The sequence below is a fragment of the Phyllostomus discolor genome, chromosome 3 (genome assembly GCF_004126475.2).
Source record: "Phyllostomus discolor isolate MPI-MPIP mPhyDis1 chromosome 3, mPhyDis1.pri.v3, whole genome shotgun sequence".
NCBI lineage: Eukaryota > Metazoa > Chordata > Mammalia > Chiroptera > Phyllostomidae > Phyllostomus > Phyllostomus discolor.
In genome coordinates this window covers 176,372,059-176,389,257 of record NC_040905.2, presented here as the reverse complement: position 1 = coordinate 176,389,257, position 17,199 = coordinate 176,372,059, and positions in this window count along the sequence as shown.

The following is a 17,199-nucleotide window of genomic DNA, read 5'->3' as shown; positions in this document are numbered from 1 at the left end:
GTTAGGGACTTCAAACATAAATATAGGCAACCCCTTTCTAATGGAAGAGAGAAGTGACACAGAGTAATGGGTAATTTAGAAGGTGTTTATATTAGTCTTGGAATGTCGTCAGAGAAGCAAATATACACACGTCCTCAGACACATGTATATTCCCCCTGGACCTGGGTGGGTGGTAGTAAGGAAACACTGGGTTACTGAGAGTAAACCACAAAGAATTCCATCATTGATGAGTAATTGAGGGTGACTCTCTTCTCAACAATGCACAACCTGTTTGAGTCCTTGACTTTCAAAGAAACCAGTGTTACTGCGTATGGAGGGAAATTTTCTGGTGGACTGAAGGATGTCTTTTCTTTCCCTCTTGGTTAAATCATATAATTTTAGAACTGGAAGGAATCTTAGAAATATTTTAATACTTCCTCATATAATGAAGGAGGATATTAAAATCTAGGCAAGAAAAATGACATGCTGAAAATCACGAAACCTTTCTAATTATGGTCAAGAACTTTTGTCCCTTAATTTCCAGTCTACTGCGTTTTCTAACTACACAATTAACTCAATTAATAAACATTTACTGGGGAGCTTTATGTTCAGAAAGATATATAAATGTAGTGATAATAAAGAAATTTATTTTGCAATGTTTCTGTCCTTAAGGCATGCACATGTATGAATCAATTATAAAACAATACCATAAATTTTTAAGCTAATAATCATGCAAATTAGACTGAGAACAATAACAGACACTAGGAAAAAGAGTGTTTTGGGCTGGAGCCATTAGAAAATTTTTTTTGAAGTAGTATGTTTTCCAATGAAATGAGAATATTTTTCAGGGTTTGAAACAGAACTGTCTTTGGAAATAATTATCAAAATAATTTTTGATTTTCAAAATTCTGTTATTGTTTAAAATTTTGTTGCTAATTTTGTTTTATTTCAATATTATTAGAGAATTTGTATAATTCTGTAAAGTTTTTATTTTTAATTTTTTCTTTTTAAAATCATTTTTTATTGGTATTCTATTATAGTTGTCCCAATTTTTCCCCTTTCCCCTTTTGCCCTCCTCCACCCATCCCGCCTCCATCTCCCACAGTCAACCCCCACCCTCTTGTCCATGTCCATGGGTCATTCATAGACATTCTTTGACTAGACTCTTCCCCTTCTTTCCACCATTATCCCCCTTCCCCACCCCTCTGGTCACTTTCAGTCTGTTCCATGTTTCCATGTCTGTGGTTCTATTTGGTCCATTAGTTTATTTTGCTCGTTAGATTCCTGTTATAGGTGAGATCATATGATATTTGTCTTTCACCAACTGTCTTATTTCACTTAGCATAATATTCTCCAGTTCCATCTATGCTGTCCCAAAAGGTAGGAGTTCTTTTTTTCTTTCTGCTGCATAGTATTCAACTATGTAAATGTACCGCAGTTTTTTGATCCACTCATCTATTGATAGACACTTAGGCTGTTTCTAGTACTTGGCTATTGTAAACAGTTCCACTATGAACATAGGGGTGTGTAAGTTCTTTTGAATTGGTGATTTGGGATTCTTAGGGTATTTCCCAGCAGTGAAGTCACTGGGTCAAAAGGCAGTTCCATTTTTAGGTGTTTTTTTTTTTAAGAAAATTTCATTCTGTTTTCCACAGTGGCTGCATAATTCTGCATTCCAACCAACAGTGCACATGGGTTCCCCTTTCCCTACAAGCTCTTCAGCACTTGTTTGTTGATTTGATTATCATGGCCATTGTGACTAGTGTGAAATGTTATCTCATTGTTTTAATTTGCATCTCTCTGATGGTTAGTGATGTTGAGCATCTTTTTATACATCTATGGACCCTTGGAGAAGTATCTATTCAGATCCTTTGCCCATTTTTTAAAATATATTTTATTGATTATGGTATTAGTTATACCATTTTCCTCCCTTCACTTCCCTCCACCCTGCACACCCCCTTCTACTCACATTACTCCCCTTTAGTTCATGTCCATGTGTCATACTTATAAGTTCTTTAGCTTCTACATTTCCCATACTATTCTTGCCCTCCTCCTGTCTATTTTCTGCCTACAATCTATGCTACTTATTCTCTGTACCTTTGCCCCCTCTCTCCTCCTCAAACTCCTCTGTTGCTAACCTTCCATGTGATCTGTATTTCTGTGGCTCTGTTCCTGTTCTACTTTGCTTAGTTTCTTTTTGTTTTAGGTGTGGTTGTTAATAATTTTAAGTTTGCTGTCCTTTTACTATACATGTTTTTTATCTTCTTTTTCTTAGATAAGTCCCTTTAACATTTCATATAATAAGGGCTTGGTGATGATGTACTCCTTTAACTTGACCTTATCTGAAAAGCACTTTATCTGCCCTTCCATTCTAAATGAAAGCTTTGCTGGATAGAGCAGTCTTGAATGTAGGTCCTTGCCTTTCATGAGTGGGAATATTTCTTTCCAGCCCCTTTTTGCCTTCAAGGTCTCTTTTGAGAATCAGCTGACAGTCTGATGGGAACTCCTTTGTAGGTTACTGTCTCCTTATCTCTTGCTGCTACTAGGATTCTCTCCTTCATTTTTACCTTGGCTAATGCAATTATGATGTGCCCTGGTGTGTTCCTCCTTGGGTCCAACTTCTTTGGGACTCTCTGAGCTTCCTGGACTTCCTGGAAGTCTATTTCCTTTGCCAGATTGAGGAACTTCTCCTTTATTATTTGTTCAAATAAGTTTTCCACTTGTTGCTCTTCCTCTTCTCCTTCTGGTACCCCTATAATTCAGATGTTGGAATGTTTAAAGGTGTCCAGGAGGTTCCTAAGCCTTTCCTCATTTTTTTTGATTTCTTTTTTCTTCATTCTTTTCTGTTTGGTTGTTTCTTTCTTCCTTCTGGTCCACTCCATCGATTTGAGTCCCAGTTTCCTTCCCATCACTATTGGTCCCCTGTGCATTTTCCTTTATTTCACTTTGCATAGCCTTCATTTTTTCATCTAATTTGCCACCAAATTAGATGCTTTGAACTGTGCATCTGATAGGTTGGTTATCTCTTCGTTGCTTAGTTATATTTTTTCTGGAGCTTTGATCTGTTCTTTCATTTGGGCCATTTTTTTTTTTTGTCTCAACATGTCTGTTAGTAGTGAGGGGTAGAGCCTTAGGTATTCACCAGGGTAGGGCAACCCATATCGTTGCATTGTGATGCTGTTTGTGGGGGAGGGGTCTGAGAGGGAACAATGGTGATTGCTCCACTCTCTGCTGGATTTCAGTCCCTTCTGTCGCTTCCCTCACACAAACTGGGCCCTTCTGGTGCTGGTTCCCATGTGGGTGGATTTGTGTATGTTCTAGGACCCTTTGGGTTTCTCCAACAAACTCTCCTGTGAGGCTGGGTGTCTCTCACCGAATGTCAACCCCTACAGGTGTTTTCAATCAATGTTTTGAGACCTTATTTCTTGGTGCTGGGGCCCTGGGTTGTGCGGTCTGTCTCAGTCCCCAGTTTCATCTGGTTTTTGTGTGTGGGAATGTGGGACTGTGGGGTCCGCCAGCCATCTTGATGCCACACCCCTCCACAATCTGCCATCTCACTGGGTCTGCCCACTGCCACCCTGGGCCTGGGGTCTGCCAGCCACCATTTTTTTTTTGCCAGGACCCCTCTCCACATAGCCACCCGACTACCCCCTCTCCTACTGGTGTGGATGAATGTGTTTATTTTAACTCCTTGGCTGTCAGACTCCCATAGAGTTCAGTTTTCTGTCAGTACTGGTTGTTTTTTTGTTTCTAAATTTTTGTTGTCCTTATTTTTGTTGTGTGAGGAGGCACAGTGTGTCTACCTATGCCTCCATCTTGGCTAGAAGTCTGCCCATTTTTTAATTGTATTGTTTGTCTTCCTGGTACTGAGTAGTATGGGTTCTTTATATATTTTGGAGATCAAACCCTTGTCTAATGCATCATTGGCAATTATGTTTTCCCATATGGTCTATTCCCTTTTCACTTTGATGATGGTTACTTTAGCCATGCAGAAGCTTTTTAGTTTGATATAGTTCCATTGTTTATGTTTTCCTTTATATCCCTTACCCTAGGAGATATATTGGCAAAAATATTGCTACATGTGATATCTGAAATATTTTTTGCCTATGTTTTCCTCTAGGACTTTAAATCCCATTTACTATAGCAATAAGAAAAATAAAATACCTAGGAATATATTTAACCAAGAATGTAAAAGACCTGTACTTGGAAAACTGTAGAACACTGAAGAAACAAATTAAGAAAGATACAAATAAGTGCAAACATATACTGTGTTCATGGATTGGAAGAATTAACATCATTAAAATGTCCATACTACCCAAAGCAATCTATAGATGCAACACAATTCCTATTAAAATACCAATGGCATATTTTACAAATCTAGAACAATTATTTCAAATATTCATATGGAACAAAAAAAGATCCCGAATAGCCTTGGCAGTCTTGAGACAGAAGAACAAAGTAGGAAGGATCACAATACTGGATATCAAACTATACTATAAGGCCACCAATCAAAACAGTCTGGTACTGGCATAAGAAGAGACACATGTATCAATGGCACAGAATAGAGATCCCAGAAATAAACCCAAGTTTCTACAGTCAATTAATGTTTGACAGAGGGGGTATGAGCATACAATGGAGCAAAGATGGCCTCTTCAGTAAATGGTATTAGGAGACTGGTACATGCAAAAAAATGAAACTAGACTACCAACTTACACCATATACCAGAATAAATGCAACATGGATATGCTGCAAAATTTTTATTAGGATTTTTTTTTTTTGCTGCATTTGACAGATACTTCAAAAAATTTATTCTGTAATAGATATATTATTCAAATCTTTATTATTTTTACTTTTCTGTAATTTATGGTATTTTTCTTAGTTTATTTTCTATAAGAATCTGTTTTATGAATATTTTCATATATGTCTCTTAATTTTTGCTTAATTTATTTTGATACTATACTATAACAAATGTTACTGACTTTTATGTCTTCATGGTGACTTTTACCTACTTCATTAATATTAAATGATCTTATTTCACTTAATGACTTTTTTCTTTACCTGATATTATTTGTTCACTTTCCTTTTCTTTGCCTGCTGATCTTTGCTCAATGTTTTTTTGTCTTCAGCTTAGGTTTACTTTTTCAAAATAGTTTATAGCTTTATAAATTTTTTTTGGTAACAGCTTTATTGAGATGTACTTCATCTACCTTACAATTCACTCATTTGCAGTATAAAATTTAACAATTTAGTATACTCTAGATTTGCACAACCATCACCACAACTTTAGAACAATTCATTACCTCACAACAAAATCCTGCACCCAGTAGTTATCATCCCCCAATTATCCAATATCTCACCCTCAGTCCTAGGCAATCACTAATCTCCTTTCTGTCTCTATAAACCTGCCTGTTCTGGACATTTCTTATAAATGGAATCATACAATATGTGACTTTTTATATCTAGCTTCCTTTCATTTTGCATTATGTTTTCAAGGTTCATACACATGGTAGCATCTCTTAGCACTTTATTTCTTTTTTTGGTATAATAATATTCCAGTCTATGTATATATGACATTTATTTTATGTATTCCTCACTTGATGGACATTAGGGGTATTTCTACTTTTTTAGCTATTTATGAAAAATGCTGCTATAAACATTTGTGTACAAGTTTTTGTGTGGACATGTGTTTTCATCTCTCTTGTGTATATGCCATAGAGTGGGCATGTTGGGTCAAATGGTAAATGTGTGTTCAGTTTTTTGAGGAACTGCCAGACTGTTTTCCAAAGTAAATGTACCATTTTACATTCCTACCTACAGTAAGTGTATGGGGAATCTGTCCATGTAATTGCCAGAACTTGTTATTACATTTAAAAAAATATTATAGCCACCCTAGCGGGTGTCAAATGGGATCTCATCATGGTTTTGATTTGTATTTTCCTGAAGATTAATGCTATTGAATATCTTTTCATATGCTCATTGGCTTGTGCCTGTATATCATCTTTGGCGAAGCATTTATTGGGTTTTGTTTTTAATAAAGTATGAGAGCTATTTACATTCATTGACAAAACCAGTATTTATATTTTAGAATTTCTTGTGTCCTACTTTTGACTTTTTGCCATATGAACTACATTTATTTTAACCTTTCCAAATGATATGATGGTTAGGAATGGTTATTTTCAATGATTTTAATGGTGTTATTTAAAATTTGTAAAATCTTTTTCTTATGCACTTCTGGTTATTAAAACAAGATGAAAATTCAAAAATATCTCCTGCGTTCCACTCAGGTAAAATGAGGCACTTATTAAACTTTTACTTTCACTTTTCAATTCATTCCCAGTTTATGGATGTATAAATTTAGATATGAGATCCAGATTATTGTTATTAGAGTATCATAATATCATGCTATAAACAACCTATTTTAAGAATTATTTGCATTGAATTCAAATTTAGTAAGATTCAATTCTATTTTTAATTGTTTTCAAAGTATATTTGACATTTTTTAATTTAATTTTTTCTTTTTATGCTATTGTTTTTGGCTCATTACTTGATCAATTGTGTATTGTTGTATAAAATATAACTTTTTCAAGAGAGATATACATTGGCATGTATGAACACTGAGATATCTGGAAACATTTATTGCTTTCACTCCTAAAAATTAGATAGCAATAAAAGTTTGAATTTATAACCTATTGTTTCAAACATACTTATTGACACATTGCATATTGATATTTGAGATTGTAAAATAAGCTTGATGGCAAAACATTGTGATGTATTTTATTTCTTGACTTCTTTCTTCTTTAAATATTCTAAGACTATTTTATTATTTTTATATTCAATATTTTATAGAGTATGCTTACATAAAAATTTCTTTTTGTCATTTGATAATTGACCCCTTTCTTTTCATATTTTTTGTTCCTCTTTACTTTAACAGTTCCTGAATGTACTTTTAATTATATCACTGATTTGTATTTATGTCAAAATTGTTTTTCCCCTTCAGATAAATATTACATTTTAAACTGGCTTATCTTCTCTTTCAATTCAACTCCATTCAATTTTATTAAATTATATTCAACCATCTATCTACTGAGCTTCATCGTATACTGAGGATACGATGATAGACAGCATAGCTGAGGATAGAAGATAGACAAAAGCCTTGTTCTCATGGAACTTACAGTTCAGTCGATGAAAACATGAGTGCTGGGGTATGTGCAATGGGAGGGGAAATCCATGCTGATAAATAGACATAAAATGAGGAATCTTATTTTAACAGTGAGGTAAGGGAATGCTTTCCAGAGAAAGTAGTAAGTAAGGTGAAATTTAAGAATGGATACAATTAAATGAGTCAGCGTCACAGTGATATCGGCAGTGGTGGTGGTTGGGGAATATTAAGGGGCAGAGAAATTACTCAGGCTCCCTGAAAACAAAATAAAACAAAATCCAGCTATATCACTGAGCAGGGATTACCAAACTATGAACTATTACCAGATTTTGTAAGTGACGAGTCATTGGATGACTGCAATGCCCATTGGATCACACATTGTCTATGGCTGCTTCCACATGGTGGTAACAGAGTTGAACAGTTGTAGGAACGCCTTGTGGCCCATGAAGTCTAAAATTTTACTATCTAGTGCTATACAGAAAACATGTGTCAACACTTGTTAAGAAACAGGCAAAAAATCAAGTTTTAATCTGTCTATCTGTCTGTCTATAATGGTTGGAATATACCATGGGATCCTGAGTCAGTAGGCATAATTTATGGGAAAGTGAATTCATAGTCTTACTATCTGTGAGCCACGTGTGCAAAGCATGGGTAAAATACCTATTCCCTCCCCACCACCACAATGTTGTTGATGGATTCATAATATATGGAAGTCCTCAGATTTTGTCAATAACTATTCTCCTAGCTTTGGTTTTTCTTCATATATTAATATTTTGGAGAAAAATGATGAGAGATCACACAGGCAAATCTACCCACATGTAATTGTAAAACTGAATTATGTGTGTCACTTGATTTTAATAATAACATAATCTATCTTTGTTGGGCTAGGAACTGAGGATATGACCAAACTTTAACCTTCTGGACTGCTCTAACACAGTTATTGATACCATTATTGCTTTATTTTGCTGGTCTTAATATATTCCATTTGATCTTGACACTGTCCTCATATTCTGTCCATATTTTCCATTCATTCTGCTTGGCACAAAATAGTACAAACTCTTATGCATTGGCATGGGTGTGTTCATTGTGTCTGTTTTGGTCCTTTTGCAAATAGCAATCTGTGCATTTTTCCAGGTGAAGGTACAGAGCACTAATTACCACTGGTGTTCCAATCTGCCCTTTATTTAGGAAACTCCCACACTGCTCCATTGCATATTGCAGGGTTTGGCAAACTATGGCTTACCTGACACTTGGTTTGCTTTTTTTTAGCCTGTGAACCAAGCAATGTTATTACATTTTTACTGGTTGCAAGAAGAAATTGAAAGAATAATACTATTTCCTGACATGTGAAAATTATGTAAATTCAAATTTCAGTGATCATAAATATAATTTTATTGGGACATGGACTCACTAATTGATATATTGTCTATGGCTGGTTTCACTTACAATGACAGAGCTGAGTAACCAAAATGCAGGTCTGGTTGCTTGCCACATTAAAAGTTAAACTCATGAGACAAGAGCTGGTGCAAAAGGAAAAAAGGTTTGCTCAGGGAGAATGGTGGACTTGCATCCCAAAGATCATCTCCTCTTCCTGCTTAAGCCTGCAGTTTTTTATAGGGAGGGGTTTTTTCTATCCAATTATCTTGCGAGCCTTTGGTGCAACCAGGCACTGTCCATTCATTTTGTAGCTTCTGGCACACTCAGTGTAAGACCCTCCCCCTGCACCATCTTGGCCAATGACAGGGACCCCTTGGCTCTTTGACTGACTATCTATGGTAACAGTTGCAATAGAGGTGATGTGACTCACAACATCCAGAACATTTACTATCTGCCCTTTACAGTAAAGGGCAATCTCTGGCCTATAGGATCAGCTTTAATTCCTCATCCTCCTATCATATATTTTATATAACTTGACCTCTAGTAATTTTTCAGTCCCATCTCTCCCCACACAAATCTTCAACTAATTTGATTTTTTTATCCTTTTGAAAATTTGAACATTTCTGTTTTTATGTTGCTCATATTATGGCTCCTGCCTATAATTCCTGGTCCCTTGTTTCTACTTAAGTACTGCTTTTCCTTTGAAACCCATTAAAATGTAACCTCACTTGTAAAGTCTTCCCTGGTTTGTCCACCTTCAGTGCTTGACACATAATAGTTGCTTATACAGTCAGGATAATTTATTCTGAAATCCCAGTGGTTTAACACAATAATGATATATTTCTCTATTATGTCATAGTTTGATTGGGTGTTTGGTAGATAGCTTGCCACATACTTACGTCTTCTTTTGTCTCATGGTGCTGTTAGCATCTACTTCTTCAGTGGAGTACTCTGTTGTAACCCTAGCATTCAGCAACAAATAGAAAGAGAAAGTTTGAAAATGCTGTTTTATGGCTGTCATGGAAGTAGCATAAAAGATTTCCATTTACATCACTTTGAGTAGTATGCAATTGCGTGTTATCAAACTAACTGCCAGGGAAGCTGGCCAATGTGATCTTTGCCTCCTGGAAGAGGAAATAGAAGTGGTGGACATCTGGCTGGGTTACCAAACATATGTTAACTGTTCTGTGACTCTGTGAGGCTAACTCCATGTCCATTTGAAGTGTGTAAAGTTGTGTGTGGTTTTTTTTTGAAGCTGTTGGCTTACTTGAGATAGGCTAATTTTAGTCACTGTTGCATACACTAGCTCAATTAAAAGTATTATTGCTTAGTATCTGGGGGCACAAAAATGTATAAATATGTAATTTCATAACATCAATAACTTAAAGGGGTATGGATGAAATTATAGGAGCAGAGTTTTTGCATGTTATTAAAGTTAACCTGGTTTAAATGCAAATTAGAATGCTACAATTTTATAATGTTAAAGGCAATCCCCATGGTAGCTAGAAAGAAAATACCCTATTTTGCCATGTATAAAGCACACTTTTTTGTCCAAATTTTTGAGGGAAAAATAAAGATGCACATTATACTTGGGTAGTACTAATTCCATCAAATAAATGTTTTTAATTCTTTTACTTATGCTTATGTGTTAAAAGTATAACTCTAGAAAGCAGTAACAATATCAGTATGCAAAAAAATACCTTGGAATATGATAATTGGTTTTGTTCCTAAAGATAGATAAATACATAATTTAATGAAAAATTAAAACAAAAGATATTTTTTCCTGAAAGTTTGGGTCAAAAACATGGGTGTGAATTTTACACAGGAGTGAGTGCCTTGTACATGGCAAAATACTGTAGTTATAGAATGGGTACAAAAGGAAATAAGAAGGGAATTTAAATATTTCACTATGAAAAATCAACTAAATGCAAAAGAAAACAACAATGTGGAAAATGAGCAAACTATAAAAAATTTAGAAAACAAATAGGAAAATGGCAGAAAATCCCCCTTATCAGTAAATACTTTAAGCGGAAATAAACTTTCCAATCAAAAGGCAGAGATTGGCAGAATGGATAAAAGAATATAATCCAATTCTATGCTATCTACAACAGACTCACTTTTGATTTAGAGACACAAATAGATGGAAAGTGTAAGAATGGAAAAAAGATATTCCATGCAAATAGGAACTGAAACAGAAGTGGCTGTATTAATATCCAACAAAATAGACTTTAATGCAAATAAGTTTACAAAGGACAAAGAAGGACAGTATATGTTATAAAAGTGTCAATGCAGCAGGAAGAAACAATATTGTTAGCATTTACACACCTAAGGATAGACAGTTAAAATATAGGAAGCTTACTGACAGAGTTGAAGGGAGAAATAGAAAGTTTCACAATAATAGATGGAAACTTAAATATTCTGCTCTCAATATTTGATAGAACAACCAGATAGAAGATAAATGGGAAATAGAGAACATAACATACTAAAGCAACTAGATCTAATAGACACGTATAGATCACTCTATCCACCAATAACAGCATACACACTCTTCTCAACAATACATGAGGCCTTTTCCAGGATAGAATATATATTAGGTTACAAATTAAATCTTAATAGATTTTAAAAGATAAGTATCACACAGAATACCTTCCCCAATGACAACAGGCTGAAGATGATAATCAAGAAGTAAAACTGGAAAATTTAAAAATTTGTGGAGATCAAATAACTAATTTCAGCCTTTCTCAAAGTTTTCCAAAAAATTGGAGAGGAGGAAACACTTCATCATATTCTATGAGGCCATCATTACCCTGATACCAAAGCCATACAAACACACAACCAGAAAACAAAGCTACAGACCATTATCCCTGTATGAGCACTGATGCAAAAATCCTGAACAAGATACTAGCAAAATGAATTCAGTAGCGTATTAAGAGGAGTATAAACCATGACCACCCTGACTGGTGTGGCTCCTAGGGTTGAGGGTCATCCAGTAAAGCAAAAGGTTGCTGGTTCAATTCCTGATCAGGGCATATGCCTGAGTTGCAGGCCAGATCACCAGTTGGAGGCATGTAAGAAGCAACTGATTGATGTTTCTTTCTTGCATAGTTGTTTCTCTCCCTCTCTTTCTCCCTCCCTTCCCTTCTCTCAAAATAGAAATAAATAGCATCTTTAAAAAGTTGACCAAGTGGGATTTATTCTTGGAATGCAAGAATGATTCAACATATGAATAGCAATGTAATACAACACATTAACAGAATGAAAGAAAAAAAAAACACCTCATGATCATCTCCATTGACACAGAAAGAGCATTTGACAAAATTCAACATCCTTTTATGATAAAAATGCTTAAAATAAGAATAGCAGGAAGCAACACAAACATAATAAAAGCCATACATAAAAAAATCACTGCAAACAATATGTAATGATGAAAGACTGAAAGTTTTACCTTTAAGATCTGGGATAAAGTGAGGATGACCACTTTTGCCATTTCTATTTTAGCAGTATTAGAAGTTCTACTGGAGCAACTGGACAAGAGAAAGAAACAAAAGGTATTCAAACTGGAAAGGAAGAAGTAAAATTATCTTTTTTTAAAAAAGATTTATGTATTTATTTTTAGAGAGAGGAGAAGAGAGGAAGAAAGGGTGAGAGAAACATCAATATCTGGTTGCCTCTCACGTGCCCTCTACTGGGGACTTGGCCTGCAACCCAGGCATGTTCCCTGACTGGGAATTGAACTGGTGACCCTTTGGTTCATAGGCTGGTGCTCAATTCATTGAGCCACACCATCCAGGGCACTCTTTTTATAGATAACATAATCTTATATGTAGAAAATTCAAAAGATTCCAGAAAAACTCATAGAAATAATAAATGAGTTCAGTAAAGTAGTGGGATGTAGTCAAGACACAAATATAAGTTGCAGTTCCATGAATAGGAGATTTGTTTTTATTTATTTGTCTTCTTTAATTTTTTTTCAGCAGCATTTTGTAGTTTTCATTGTACAAGTCTTTCACCTACTTGGTTAAGTTTATTCCTAGGTATTTTATTCTTTTTGATGTTACCATGAATAGAAACATATCTCATATTCATGAACTAAAAGATAATACTGTTAAAATGTCAATGCCCTAATTCAATGCAATCCTTGTCAAAATTCCAAATATCTTTTTACAGAAATAGGAAAGCTCATTATAAAAATCATGTGGAATCTTGAAGAAGAAGAACAAATCTGGAAGAACTACGCTTCCTAATTTCAAAACTTATTACAAAGCTACAGTACTCAAAACAGTGTGGCATAAAGACAGAAAAGTAGACTAGTGGGATAGAATAGGAAGACAATAAATAAAGCCAAGAAATGGTGAGTGATTTTTGAAAAATGTGCCAAGATGGGGAAAGATAGCCTTTCAACAAATTCTGCTGCAAAACTGGATATCCATTAGCAAAATAATGAAGGGGTTGGAATCTCATCCAATACCATATAAAAATTAATGAAAATAGATAAAAATCTAAAACTATAAAACTCTTGGAACAAAAATAGAGCAAAAGTTTCACAACATTGAATTTGACAGCTATTTCCCATATGTGACACTAAGGCATAGACAATAAAAGAAAAAATTTGACAAATTGCACTTCATGAAAATAAAAAATGCATCAAAAGACAATAGAGTAAAAAAAAGGCAACCCACATATGGGAGAAAATATTTATAAATCACATAACTGATAATGGATTAATATTTAGAATATATAGAGAACTTTTAAAACTACACAACAAAAAACAAATAACCTGATTCAAAAATGGTCAAAGGACTTGATTAAAAAATTCTACAAAGAAGATATCCAAGTGGCCAATATGCACATGAAAAGATGCTCAACATTACCATTATAAGAGGACTACAAGTCAAAACCACCTCCTATCCATTAAAATGGCTTCTATCAAAACCCAGAAAGTAAGCATTGGTGATGGTGTAATGAAATTGGAATTCTTGTGCATTTTTGGTGGGAAGGTAATGTGCAGCTGTAGGAGAATACATTATTATGCTTATTCAAAAAACTAAAAATAGAACTACCATAATATCCAGCAATTTGACTTTTTGGAAAATACTCAAAAGGCTTGAAAGCAAAATCCTGAAGAGATATTTCTACACCCATGTTCATAGCAGCATTATTCACCATAACTAAAAGAGGGAAACAATTCAAGTGGAATTGTTCAGCAATGGAATGAATGGTTAAGCAAAATGTAGTATGCACATTAAAAAGGAAGGAAATTCTACATGTGCTACAGCAACAAGGATGAACCTTGAGAATATTGTAAATGAAATAAGCTAGTCATAAAAAGACAACTACTGTATGATTTCACTTACATGAATTACTTAGTCAAAACCACAGAGATACAAAGTAGAATAGGCCAGGGGTTAGGGGGGTAGTGGGGTTATTATTTAATAGGTATAGAGTTTCAGTTTTACAAGATAAAAGAGTTATGAAAATGAATGACGATGATAGTTGCATAACATTGTAAGTGTATTTAATACCATTATATTGTACACTTAAGATGGTTAGAGTGGTGAATTTTATGTTATGTGCATTTTATGACAATAAAAAATTGGGGGTCGGGGAAGGAGTCCTCAGAAAGCATCCATTCACCTTGTGCTGTTGGGAAACATGGCACAGACAATGGAAGAAGGAGGTTGCACCTGCTTTGCTTTTTATTCACTAATGCTTAAATATCACTGCATTTTATAATTTTTTTTAAAGAAATATAATTGCCTAGACCTGGCTCGTGTGGCTCAGTGGATTGAGTGCTAGCCTGTGAACCAAAGTGTTGTTGATTTGATTCCCAGTCAGGGCACATGCCTGGGTTGCAGGCCAGGTCCCTAGTTGGGGGCATGCAAGAGGCAACTACACACTGAGATTTCTCTCCCTCTTTTTCTTCCTCCCTTCCCCTCTCTCTATAAATAAGTAAAAATTTTTAAAAATACTAAAGAAAATAAGAAATAAAAATGGCCTAGAAATTATAAAGACATAGAAATGAACTAATTCTAATCAAACGGTATAATTAGATGATGTGATTCAAAAGAATGGAATATTATTTTTTTAAATTATAAAAGCTGATAAGAAACATGAAACAGATTTTTACTTAATAGTTCATTTTATTGTATTTTATCCATTACCATTTATTCTCCTTATATCCTTTTCCACCTCCACCCACCCCCACCACCCTGCAATAATCACACTGTTATCCATACCCTGGAGTTCTTTTTCCTTTTTGCTCAGTCCCTCTACCCTTCACTTGCCAGAGCTGTCAGCTTGTTCTCTATCTATGAGTCTGTCTCTATTTTGCTTGTTAGTTCAACTGTTTGTTCAGGAGGTTCTACATATGAGTGAAATCATATGGTATTTGTCTTTCTCTGACTGGTTTATTTCACTTAGCGTGATGTTCTCCAGGTTGATCCATGCTGTTACAAATTGTAAAACTTTCTTCTTTTTTAGGGCCAAGTAGTATTCAATTGTGTAAATGTACTGTAACTGTTTTATACACTTACCTACTGATGGATACTTGAGTTGCTTCTGAATCTTGGCTATTGTAAATAATGCTGCAATGAACATAGGGGTACATATATTCTTTTGAATTGGTGTTTTGGGTTTCTTCAGATAAATTCCAAGAAGGGGAATCACAGGGTCTTAAGGTAACCATTTTAAATTTTTTAAGGTAACTCCATACTGTTTTAAACAGTGGCCACACCAATCTGCATTCCCACAAACAGTGCAAAAGAGTTCCCCTTTCTCCACATCCTCACCAATACTTGTTGATTTATTGATGATAGCTATTTTGACAGGTGTGATAACTCATTGCAGTTTCAATTTAAATTTCTCTGATGATTAGTGACATTGAATAACTTTTCTTTTTTAATTTTATTTTAATAATTGTTCAAGTACAGTTTTCTCCATTTTACTCCCATTCCAGCCCACCCACCCAACCCTCCCCACTTCCCTCCCATTACCACCCTCCCCCTAGTTTTTGTCCATGTGTCCTTTAAATTTGTTCCTGTAAACCCTTCCCATTTATCCCCTGAAATTCCCTCTTCTCTCCCCTCTGGTCACTGTCAGTCTGTCCTCTATTTCAGTGTCTTTGGTTATATTTTGCTTGTTTCTTTGTTTTGTTGTTTAGGTTCCTGTTAAAGGTGAGATCATATGGTATATGTCTTTCACTGCCTGGCTTGTTTCACTTAGCATAATGCTTTCCAGCTGCATCCATGCTGTTGCAAAGGGTAGGAGCTCCTTCTTTCTTTCTGCTGCATAGAATTCCATTGTGTAAATGTACCATAGTTTTTTGATCCATTCATTTACTGATGGGCATCTAGGTTGCTTCCAGCACCTAGCTGTTGTAAATTGTGCTGCTATGAACATCGGGGTGCAAAGGTTCTTTTGTATTGGTGTTTTAGTGTTCTTAGGATATAGTCCCAGCAGTGAAATTGCTGGGTCAAAAGGCAGAGCCATTTTTAGTTTTCTGAGGAAGTTCCATACTGCTTTCCATAGTGGTTGTACCAGTATGCATTCCCACCAACAGTGCACTAGGGTCCCCTTTTCTCTCAACCTCTCCAACACTTGTTGTTTGTTGCTTTGTTTATGATGGCCATTCTGACTGGTGTGAAATGGTATCTCATTGTGGTTTTAATTTGCATCTCTCTGATAGCTAGCGATATTGAACATTGTTTCATGTGTCTTTGGATCTTCTGTATGTCCTCCTTGGAGAAGTGTCTGTTCAAGTCCTTTGCCCATTTTTTAACTGGATTCCTTGTCTTCTTGGAGTGCAGCCTTGTAAGTTCTTTTTAAATTTTGGAGATTAAACCCTTGTCTGAGGTATCATTGGCAAATATGTTTTCCCCTACAGTTGGTTCTCTTTTTATTTTGATACTGTTTTCTTTAGCTGTGCAGAAGCTTTTAATTTTGATGAGGTCCCATTTGTTTATTCTTTCCCTTGCTCTAGGGGATATGTCAGTAAAAAAGTTTCTGCGTGAAATATCTGAGATTTTCCTACCTACGTTCTCCTCTAGGACTTTAATGGTGTCACGGTTTATATTTAAGTCTTTTATCCACCTTGAATTTATTTTTGTATAAGGTGTAAGTTGGTGCTTCAGTTTCATTTTTTTGCACGTGGCTGTCCAGTTATCCCAACACCATCTGTTGAAGAGGCTATTTTTATTCCATTTTATGTTGCTGCTTCCTTTGTTAAATATTAATTGACCATAGGGACTTGGGTTTATTTCTGGGCTCTGTGTTCTGGTCCATGTGAGTGTTTTTATATGAGTACCAGGCTGTTTTGATTACAGTGGCCTTGTAGTATAGTTTAGTGTCAGGTATTGTGATCCCTCCTGCTTTACTCTTCTTTCTCAAAATTGCAGCAGCTATTCGGGGTCGTTTATGGTTCCATATAAATTTTTGAAGCATTTGTTCTATGTCTGTGAAATAACCCATTGGTACTTTAATAGGTATTGCATTGAATGTGTAAATTGCTTTTGGTAGTATGGACATTTTGATGATATTAATTCTTCCAATCCATGAACATGGTATATGTTTCCATTTGTTTGTGTCTTCCTTGATTTCTTTCCTCAGTGTTATGTAGATTTCTGAATACAGGTCTTTTACCTCTTTGGTTAGATTTATTCCTAGATATTTTATTTTTGTTTTTGCTA